The sequence below is a fragment of the Mizuhopecten yessoensis genome, unplaced genomic scaffold (assembly GCF_002113885.1).
Source record: "Mizuhopecten yessoensis strain PY_sf001 unplaced genomic scaffold, ASM211388v2 scaffold10819, whole genome shotgun sequence".
NCBI lineage: Eukaryota > Metazoa > Mollusca > Bivalvia > Pectinida > Pectinidae > Mizuhopecten > Mizuhopecten yessoensis.
The window spans coordinates 67353-78215 of NW_018408737.1; the positions used below are offsets into that span (position 1 = coordinate 67353).

Sequence of the window (10863 nt, forward strand, 5' to 3'; positions counted from 1 at the left end):
TTACCAGTGACTGGTCTCTATCTGATTTATGGTAGGGACTTACCAGTAACTGGTCTCCATCTGATTAATGGTAGGGACTTACCAGTGACTGGTCTCAATCTGATTTGTGGTAGGGACTTACCAGTGACTGGTCTCTATCTGATTTGTGGTAGGGACTTACCAGTGACTGGTCTCCATCTGATTTGTGATAGGGACTTACCAGTGACTGGTCTCCATCTGGTTTGTGGAAGGGACTTACCAGTGACTGGTCTCTATCTGATTTGTGGTAGGAACTCACCAGTGATTGGTCTCAATCTGATTTGTATGTAGTAGGGACTTACCAGTGACTGGTCTCTATCTGATTTATGGTAGGGACTTACCAGTGGCGGGTCTAGATCTGAGTTGTGTTAGGGACTTACCAGCGACTGGCCTCCATCTGATTTGTGGTAGGGGCTTACCAGTGACTGGTCTCCATCTGATCTGGTCTCCATCTGATTTGTGGGAGGGACTTACCAGTGACGGGTCTACATCTGATTTGTGGTAGGGGCTTACCAGTGACGGGTCTAGATCTGAGTTGTGGTAGGGACTTACCAGCGACTGGCCTCAATCTGATTTATCACTCATGTTGACTATCCGTAGTGCTGTGTTCTTCAGAGCTTTGTACCTACAGAAATAATTACTAAATACAAAAGTCAGCACATACAAAATCATATAGAAATTCAGCACATATATCTCATTTTAAACTTCAAATTAGGAAAGACATTTCAGATTTTAATTTCAACACAATTTCTTTTCTGGTATCAATCTTTCCCGATTTAAATACTTTTTTATAAATGTTAAAACAGTATCAGGGCTTTCTATTGAACCTTGATACAATTTCAGAAGTCAAATAACAAACAATGTTATCCCTGAAATTTGGAAGACCAAAACACGTCAAATAGACATGACCGTTCACCTCCAAGGGTCGAGTATCTTTTGACTTTCCAAAAAGAGCTTTGGCCCTTGGAGGTGTGAAAGGTCATATAAATTTGTACTACTAGGTAGTACCTCCCTTTTACTTCGACCCTCTAATGTATAGACATATTTATTTTCAGTAAAACCCCTAATGGTACCTCTCTTCACTGTCCAGCAGACCACAGTAAGCCACCTGTTCACACATGACAAACTCACTTATCAGCCCTACAGGCTGTGAGGTACACCACAGGGTGCTGTAAACGCGGATCTTCCATTGGCAGCTTGGAATGGAGGCTCCTAACCACTTGTTCCACTCGCTTCAGTTCAGACTCAATCACCTGTAAAACAAATCATTGTCAGACAGATCACAATCATTATTACCTGTTAAACAAAAATTACAATCATAATCATGATTATCTGTCAGACAATTACATCATAATCATGATTATCTGTCAGACAAATTTCAATCATAATCATGATTATCTAGCTGTCAGACCAATTACACCATGATCATTTGAGCACAAAACAATTTTAATTAAACAAAATGATCCTGATCATCAAACAAACAAAAACAAACTTGACCTTAAAAACTGTTAAAACCCCTTATTGCACATCTACAAATCACAGTGCATCACTATGTCAAATTTAAACAAGAGCACCACAAACGGATGCATAATACGCCCGTCTGACCCTATCCAAGGATTTTTGTTTGTTAAATTAAATCCATGTTGTCCTTGTTAGACCCATCATGAACCTACATGCCAAAAATTAGGACAATAACACATGATCTGACTGATCATGAACTGTACACAACTGAAGAAACCGGCACCAAAACTTTAACCGAGAAATTGTGTGAGAAAAGTCCCAAACACGTCCAAAATTTAAAAAAAATGGAAATTATTTTCCCAAATTAAATCCATATTGTCCTTGTTAAACCCCACATGAACATCCATTCTGTACACCACTGAAGAAACTTGCACCAAAACTTTAACTGTCCAAAATTTACAAAAATATAGATCTATTTTCAATGTTTCTGGCCTATAATAAATTACTGCAGTTGTGGGATCGCACAACGTTACATGATGTGCAGTGTGCGCACGATGTGTGCACGATAACAATTTGGGCGATCATATCTTGCGCACATTTGTGTGCACGATGGACGAACGTTGTGCGATAACAATCATGGTTGTTGTAAATTGAGGAATGCCTTATCAATATATACGGTTTCGTGTTTAAACATATAAACCTTGATTTTTACGTATGTTTCTATATTCTACCTACACCTATAAACTTATCTTTATATCTATTCTTTCTTAAATTTAGAAATTGTGTTTTCGGTATATTTTAAATGACCTTAATCGACACCTGTGAAATCACAACACAGTCCCGTATACAGGTAAACATAGCCACTAGCCGTCTACATGTACCTGGACGGTAGTTTTCCCCCGCCCGGGGTGCTTACCTATATCGTCGGGGAGGCCAGGGGTGTGAAAACACAGGTGAAGGGGAGCTATAGGCAAACCGAATGCAAATAATAAATACTAAACGTCCAGCTGTGTTTTCATTACGATCATACGGTATCGCATATCAGCTCTATGTGTCAGGTACAGGCCAGGTCAAACCCCGGTAACTCATCAAATTGTTATTTACATATTCTGTTACCTTGGCGCGAAACCCATTCTTGACAGTCTAACGGTCACTGTAAGGCTGTGTTACACGCATTGTAAAACTGTACATAATCTTCATTACTGTGATGAGAAATTACAATAATACATACAGTTTTCATTATTGCATACAAGCTTTCCGTATTTTTTTCATTCCGTAATATTGATCTACAAATTGTACCCAATCGCACAGTTGTGCAGATAGAAGCGCACAACAGGGCGAACGTTGTTAAATCGCACAGTTGTGCGCACCATGTGTGGATGATGTGCGGACGGTGTGTGAACAATGTATGCACGGTGTGCGCACACTATTTTTGGTGCGTTGTGCGGTCACACAACTGTAATACAAATCACTGTTTCTGGCCTATAATACATTACTGATATAAATCACTATTTCTGGCCTATAATACATTACTGATATAAATCACTATTTCTGGCCTATAATACATTACTGATATAAATCACTGTTTCTGGCCAATAATACATTAGTACTGATATAAATCACTATTTCTGGCCTATAATACATTACTGATATAAATCACTGTTTCTGGCCTATATCACATTACTGATATAAATCACTGTTTCTGGCCAATAATTCATTACTGATATAAATCACTGTTTCTGGCCAATAATACATTACTGATATAAATCACTATTTCATGCCAATAATACATTACTGATATAAATCACTGTTTCTGGCCTATATCACATTAATGATATAAATCACTGTTTCTGGCCAATAATTCATTACTGATATAAATCACTATTTCTTGCCAATAATACATTACTGATATAAATCACTATTTCTGACCTATACTCACTATTTCTGACCTATAATCACTATTTCTGACCTTTAATACATTACTGATATAAATCACTATTCCTAAAACACTCTGATTTATAAATTTCAAGTGGTGGCATGTTTTTCACTATTGTAAATTAAGTGCTACCTCTGTAGATCCCATGGGAAAGAAGTGGCCTGCAGAATCCTAATGCATTAATGTATGAGGTGACTAATGTTGGGGTCCCTGCAGATTCAGGGATATTCTGTGTCTTCCAATAACAATAAGACAGCAATACTTATCTCGGTCTGTTTACTGTGACATTTTTCTGCTCCATTTTCCTACCATTTGTTACTTGAGTCAGGGAGACTCTTTGACTGATTTTCTACAATACGGCACTGTACAGGGCTAAAACGATATGCATACCTCACGATACCGTACGTAGCGCGGTAAAATGCTTAATACAGAATTATACTTACCATGATACACACACTTGTTTGAAAAGTCAATTTCATAATAATGAATTTAAGTGAAGGATTTAGATTTAGAGTTTTGTCATTGTGTTTAAAACAGATCTATCATAATATATCACTTCATGATTAAAGTAGTTTTAGGTATGATTGTACAGTGGGCCACATCTTTTCTACGAATTTAATAAGAAATGTTATTGATAATTTCACCACTGTTAGAGTACCATGATACAATATGATTTGGGAAATTGTTCAGAAAAGCCTCCCCCCCCCCCCCCCCCCCCCCCCCCCCCCCCTCCCCCGTGCTCGAGGGAGAAGAAAGGCTCACAAAATCTCAATTAATTGATAAAGAATAAATTCTGCTTCTAAAATATTTGTCTTAAATGTACAAGTATCAATACTATACCTGCTGATATCCTATTCCTCGCGCGACACCTGTCCTCCCAGAATTCCTTGGGTGTCTTGGAGACTGGAAACAATCGCTTTGTGTAGGTCACTTCCTGATGCATTCTCATTGGTCAGATCTATAACATTTCCTGTAGTCAATCAGAGCATGGTGGATAACTTCTGCCATCCTATACAAAGCTCCTTTAAATCATTGGGTTTTCACATGATAATCAATTAAAGTCTATATAAAGTTACCAATCTGGCCAGAAATAGTTCAGAATGGTAGTGTACTCAAATTGTCTTACTTTTCATTTACCTGGTGTTGGTTCTCCAACTAGTGGTGCGTGGCTGATCATAATTTGACTCAGAAATTTAAAAATTAATTGTGCCAAGTTTGATAAACCTGATAAACAACCGTCACAAGTTGATGGAAACCTTTTATACCACACCGTTAATATTGTATTAATACAACAAAATTAAATCAAATCCTTCGTTCCATTCCTCATTTTTACTATCCTTGATACTCCAGGGGTTACGCTCACTTATTTATGCTATCTGCATCTCTGAAAGATGTCAAGGCAAAATTGAAGGCAAGTTAGCAATTTGATTGGTTTCAGGTAAAAGAAACCCTGATCACCAATCACTCCACTGATTCCTGTCCTTTGAATATTACATAGCAGCGACACCTGTCTTCAAAGTCAGTCAATATTACTGTTGCGCTGCTGTGCAGTTCTTTATATGTAAATCAAAGGATCTGCCTACTCTAAGTTGTATCACCCACTAGGTGGTGCATATATATATATATACAGAACCTGCAATTTACGGTCTTCTTGAAATTTTGGTAGCCATTCTGGGCAATTCTTTTTCTTATTTATCAGATAAATCAGCTACCTTTAAACATGAAATCAAAATTTCCAACAAGTAGCTGATCGTCCCAACAACTTACCACTTTTCCTTGCTGTAGCCCCTTGTGTACCGGCCTCCTGTGTCCCCTGTGTGGTGGTTTCCCGATCAGCGGGAGTAGAGCGTGGCCTGGCATCTGCAGTGGTTGTCCCAGACTTCAAGTCAGTGGCTGCATTTTCTTGTACAACTATGGAAGGTACTGCTGTCACGCCGGACTATAAAATCAAAATTACACTAATTCACATTTCTGATCAGCACTTATAACAAGCCTACTTTCCTACTTTATGCAATTTAGAAAAAAAATAGATAAAACTTTTTTTTTAACCGAATCAAAACTAGGTGAACCCATGGTAATGAAAAAGTCTTTTTTTTAAAATTCATCAGGAACAATTCTGATGATTTTTCAATATGACTTATTTATACTGAAAACAGCTTTTTGCTACCAGCCAGCCAGCCAGCCAGAGGAATATGTGTTAACAGCAGAATACCATACAAGTAATAGCTGTTTTTTTCTGTTATGTATTTTTTGATGTCCTACTGTTTTGTACTGACTGTTTAATCTCTGTGTTATATGTTGTGATATATGTGATTTTTTATTTTTCTGTCTTTGATAAAGGGGCACATTGTGTTGAAAATCGGACCAATTCCTTTGTCTGTACTGTTATTATTATAAATTTAACTAAACTGCTGTAAAGAGATGATGAACCAACGTAAATTGTAATAACATGAATATTTCTTACATTGCAGAATTCACCCAGACACTGGTTAGAATCACTCAACCCTGTTTGTTACATGTCCTTTTTAAACTAAGTAAAATCTAAAATTAACATCCGAAAGTGGATACATTTATATTATGGGATAAATGTTTGAGAGTCATATATAAAGTTTTAAGCTCTAGCCTTTAGCTTTAATTGTTATAATTTTCCGGGAGCGAGATTTGTTTGTCGATACTATGACAGGTTGACATTGATATCCAGATATAAATCTATGTTTCTGTTCCTGGGCTGGTTCTCCACTTTACTATACATCAAAAGCATTGCTTATTCCTTTTTTCTCATTTCCAATAGGTACCTATCCCGCACAGCGTTTACAGAGTAAATCACTTACAGCATCCACACAGGTCTGTCAATCAAGGTAGGGTGCTTTAACTCATTCACCCCTGAAATTTCATAATGAACTATTTCAACCTTTAATTTGGAAGAGTTCAAATGTGTATTCAGGGTTGAAGGAGTTAAGAATACATTTAGGCAATACTAGTCTCTCGTCCCCTACTATTTATGCACAGTCCTGATTTACAACAATATGTCACACGTGTAAAATACTAGCCGATTCCTACCGACTCGGCAAGGGAGAGTTTCTGTTTAGCTCAATCAGTACAGTGTGTGACTTAAGTAAACTAGAGGACCCGGGTTCGACTCCTAGCGGAGGCATTGAAACAATAATGACCTCTGTTACAAACATATACTGCTCTGATTGAATCATTCAAAGATAAGGTAAACACTGAAAGTAGGGATTACTGGAACATGTTAACTTGAGTCATTACTATACTCATTATGTACACTAAGGAGTCAACAATTGCTACAAGACAGCAGTGGTTTATTTGCTCAATTTTACTGCCGAATACAGACTGTTTCCCCTTGCTAAAAAAAGATATCCAAAAACCGAGGAAAATATTCTCAATTTCAGTACAAATAGTGCTATACTTTTCCCCCCAATTCATAAAGGAACAGATTGTTGGAAATTTTAGGTAACAAAAACACTGGACAGTTGCTCTGTGAGAAACATTATAAAATATCATTCTTTAACAAGCTTTTAAGAAGTTTCATATTAATAATCAGACGGAAGTTTGGAACCAAAACAAGTTTGAGTTTTATTTTATCATAATCTCAACAGGGTGTACAATTCGACTACAGTCCGACACTCGGATCTAGTACAAAGATTTTATGTTGTCAAGCATGTGTGTGAGACCTCGCGGGAGACTAACAACATTCTACTACAGTACTACCGGAATAGAAGACTGATATAGACTCAGCCTGTTGTCCGATCCTTTTGTTAATACTGTACTAACATCTAATTTAATATATACAACTTATATGTTTGTATTATATATATATTTATGTATTGTCAATAAAATACTTTTGAATTGAATTGAATATTGAGGCTTGTGAAATTTTTCAGTATAAATTTACTATCTGAAAAGTATAGGCTGGGCTTTTCAAAATCAACCTGCAGGCTACTGAGGCGTGTATCTTAATATTCTGAACTATGAAATTGCACACCCTTCTTCATGAAGACAGACAGCAGGAGTACAACTTCATGTGACCATACTGTAGCAGCCAAGGAATAAAAAGGGAAATACTGCCTCACTGCAGCTGTGTCAATAAGACATAGCATTTCCAGCAACGAAGCGTAACCCTGGGACTTCTTCATGTATGTACATCAAATTGGGCGACAGTGAACAGATGGGTGATGTGCCCTCTTGCCCATTACATCGGGTGGCCATGGCAACACCATGACCCTTGAGTACATACCAATTACAGTGTTTCAAGTCTGTGAGTGAGATTTTTTGGAGAAGGAAAAAGTGTAGCAGCCAGTTGTAAGAAAGTATAAGGGGAAGATACTGCCATACTGCTGGTAAGCTAGCCTTCTAGAGAAGAAGTATATATAACCCCAGGGACTCAATAATTAAATCAGTAAAAAAAAAGGGACTCACTCAATAAAAACTGTTAAATTAACATGTGGAGCCAAGGGTTCATAAGAACAATTTTCCACAAGATTTCTTAATTCAAAAGTGGTCAAGTGACTTATATGCCTATCAAAATATTTTTAGAATGTAATGCACATCACAACAGCTAAGAAAAGATAGGAGAAATCACCAGAGGCTAAAATATCCTAAAATGGAATGCAGAATGATTTTGGTTAATTAAATATCTTTATGCAGATGATCTTCACTCTCATCTAATTTGCATAACCTACAAAATGGTGTACGTAGCTTAGGTGCAAAGTTTTGAACAATTGAACACCTAGACTCCAATGTTGGTGATAATAAGGGTGATCTTAAATAAATAACCGATTTACCTAAAAAATATATATATATGGGTACGCCCATTGAAGTATGGAAGGATTGGATTTAGTCGATTTCAGGAAAGCCAAAATGATACAGATTTAATTTTGAGGGTACAGTGACAGGAGGGCAGATTCAGTAGTAGAACAGGAGGATATATGATATCTGGTGGGATCTTATATAATTATTCCACTCAGATATTGATCGTGGAAAGAAGTATTGTTTTCTGACCTGGGTTCTGCAGTGTGGTATATAGTTGGAATGACTGGTGATGGGCATGCCTTGATTGCCTGGTTGCTGGTATTAGTCTAGTGTGTTTACTAATACTCATGATTGTTTACAATTTTTAACATCCGTCATACATAGGCTTGTGTAATAGAGATGGGTCTTAACCCAACCGGTCGGGTCGCTACAAAACATGTTAATGTAAACGATAGTGTCCGAAATCTGGTGCAGAGTCGGGGTCAACCTACCGGGGATGTTTTCTGCTATCAGGACGGTGCACTGTGACCTGAAATGTCATTTTCGGGTGAGTGAAGATGTCGCCCTCCATAGCGTTTTGTCAGCGAAATCGAAAGTAGGCTGCACGAGATCTTTACTTCCGGGCGTGCTCTAACGGGAAAAACAACTTAGATCAGGGCAGTCAGACGGATTCTTTTCCGGAGAGTGCCACGGCATAGTTCTAGAAGTAAGCAGTTATAATAGGTGTTAGGATGGGAGGGGGTGGTTTATATATTTATCGTTAGTTCATGATCAGCCTGGCTGTGTTATGCGGTGTTACATGTACATAATGTATGTGTCATTAGTGTGTACGTGTGCGGCGCGTGTGTGTGAGTTATGTCTGTGTAGCCTTGTGGTCTATCATCTGTACATAATTCATCATACATCATTGTTAATAAATATTATATAAACTATCCATTGGTGTCCTCTTATATATATATATATATCAACCCAACGACAGCACTATACCCATCGAAACTGGGTTGACAGTAGATATAGGCGTTTATTGTTTGTTTGATTTTGTTTAACGTCCTATTAACAGCTAAGGTCATTTAAGGACGGCCTCCCCTGTGTGCAAGATGCATGCGTGTAGTGTATGTGTGTGTATTTTTTGGAGGCTGCGATATGTTCGTGTTTGTCTCCTTGTGATAGCGCGGAACTGATGCTGACTTTATAGTGCTACCTCACTGAAACATACTGCCGAAGGCACCCAGCAGGACGCCCCACCCGGTCACATTATACTGACAACGGACGAACCAGTCGTCCCACTCCAAATTTGATGAGCGTTAAGCAGGAGTATAAACTACCATTTTTTAAGACTTTGGTATGTCTCGGCCAGGGGACAGAACCCAAAGCCTTCCTCACAGGGCGAACGCTCAACAAATGGCCAAAAGTGAGGCATTGTCAAGGGAGACATTAGGGAAAAAAGTTATTTAGAGAGGAGAGAAGAGATAAGGTCCAAAATTTAGTCGCCTCTTACGATCATGCAATTGGGGGAAGCAGGTACAATTCTTACGCCCTACCTGCAGGGCCATGCGGGACCTGCTAACAAAGAACAAACTTGTATCGACCTATAAACGACAGAAAATATAATCTTGCAAACAAAACGGCCCTTTTTAGGACCACCAAAGTCTCTAAAAGGGCCCATTGGTGCTCGAAATTACGCACTTCACCCTGTCCCGTCCTGGCTGTCCGCTCTGAATTACGCATTCCAACCCCTTAAAAGGGTGTTTCTTGCTCTGAATTACGCATTCCCTGTCCAATATTGTAAAAAAGCACCCATGTTTAAATTGCAATTATAGTGTCTTATTTAAATATAATTGTTATTCATTTTATAATGTCTAAGTGTCTCTAAATTGGCTGGACAATGTATACAGTTTATAGATTATCATACGGCTATTGGTCTGTATAAATATTGTGTAACACTAATTAACAAAAAGTTACCGACCTATATATATCCGCTCGGAAATACGCATCACTAAACGGTGTATATATATGTATACGCACCCGTAATTTGATACAGTATTGTATTTCTTGGTCCATGTGACATATGTAGGGATGATTTGCGCATGCGTGCGTTTGAATGGTTGTGTTTTTCCCAGCTCTGAGAATATCCAAGTTTATTTCTACATTTCTTGACTTGAACAACTGAGATATCCACAGAAGATCTTGATGCAGGTGGTGAGGCTCGATTTGATTCATATTTGGTGTTTTTGAACATGTTGTGTAATGAGAGTAACCCTCTCGACTCGGCCGTCTCTCTCTCGTTCGCTGTCGCTGTAATGGCGCGCGCCTTTACCTGTAGAACAGGTGCCCGACTCCTGCAAGGTTATCGACGCCGCTGACGCTATGGGTGATACATGTACACCAGCACGTAAACGTTACAGATCTTCTGATTTCTTTCTTTTGGAAAGTGAGTTGTACAATAAAAAAATGAAAATTTCAAATAATGACCTGCTTGATCTACCCAGCCACCCCCCGCCCGTGTTGACTCTCCTGGTCTTGTACGTGTCGAGGCACTAGTAGTACAGTTGACGGAAAACATGAGTAGTATGCACTCATTGTTTTCGAAAAAACGTGACAATTTTGAACATAATGTGATGGAAAATATGGCAGATGTTTTGGATATCAAAATAAAATCCGTAATCAACAGTTTACAG

The 10863-nt window shown here is 38.3% G+C and overlaps 1 protein-coding gene across 3 annotated transcripts in view; it reads right to left on the reverse strand.

The window, feature by feature from the left end:
• Nucleotides 1-8776, reverse strand: part of LOC110462651 (ubiquitin carboxyl-terminal hydrolase 28-like) — a 20900-nt gene extending 12124 nt beyond the window's left edge. The window contains exons 1-5 of one of the 3 annotated variants that reach the window (XM_021516718.1): nt 8677-8776; nt 5183-5354; nt 4256-4373; nt 1150-1271; nt 571-643 (exon numbers count right to left, since the gene is read on the reverse strand). The gene's annotated coding sequence lies outside the window, so the exon portion shown is untranslated. Of the gene's footprint in view, nt 1-570; nt 644-1149; nt 1272-4255; nt 5355-8676 lie in introns of all 3 variants that reach the window. The other 2 variants (XM_021516716.1, XM_021516715.1) reach the window with 2 other exon arrangements.
• Between the last annotated feature and the right edge of the window lie 2087 nt (nt 8777-10863).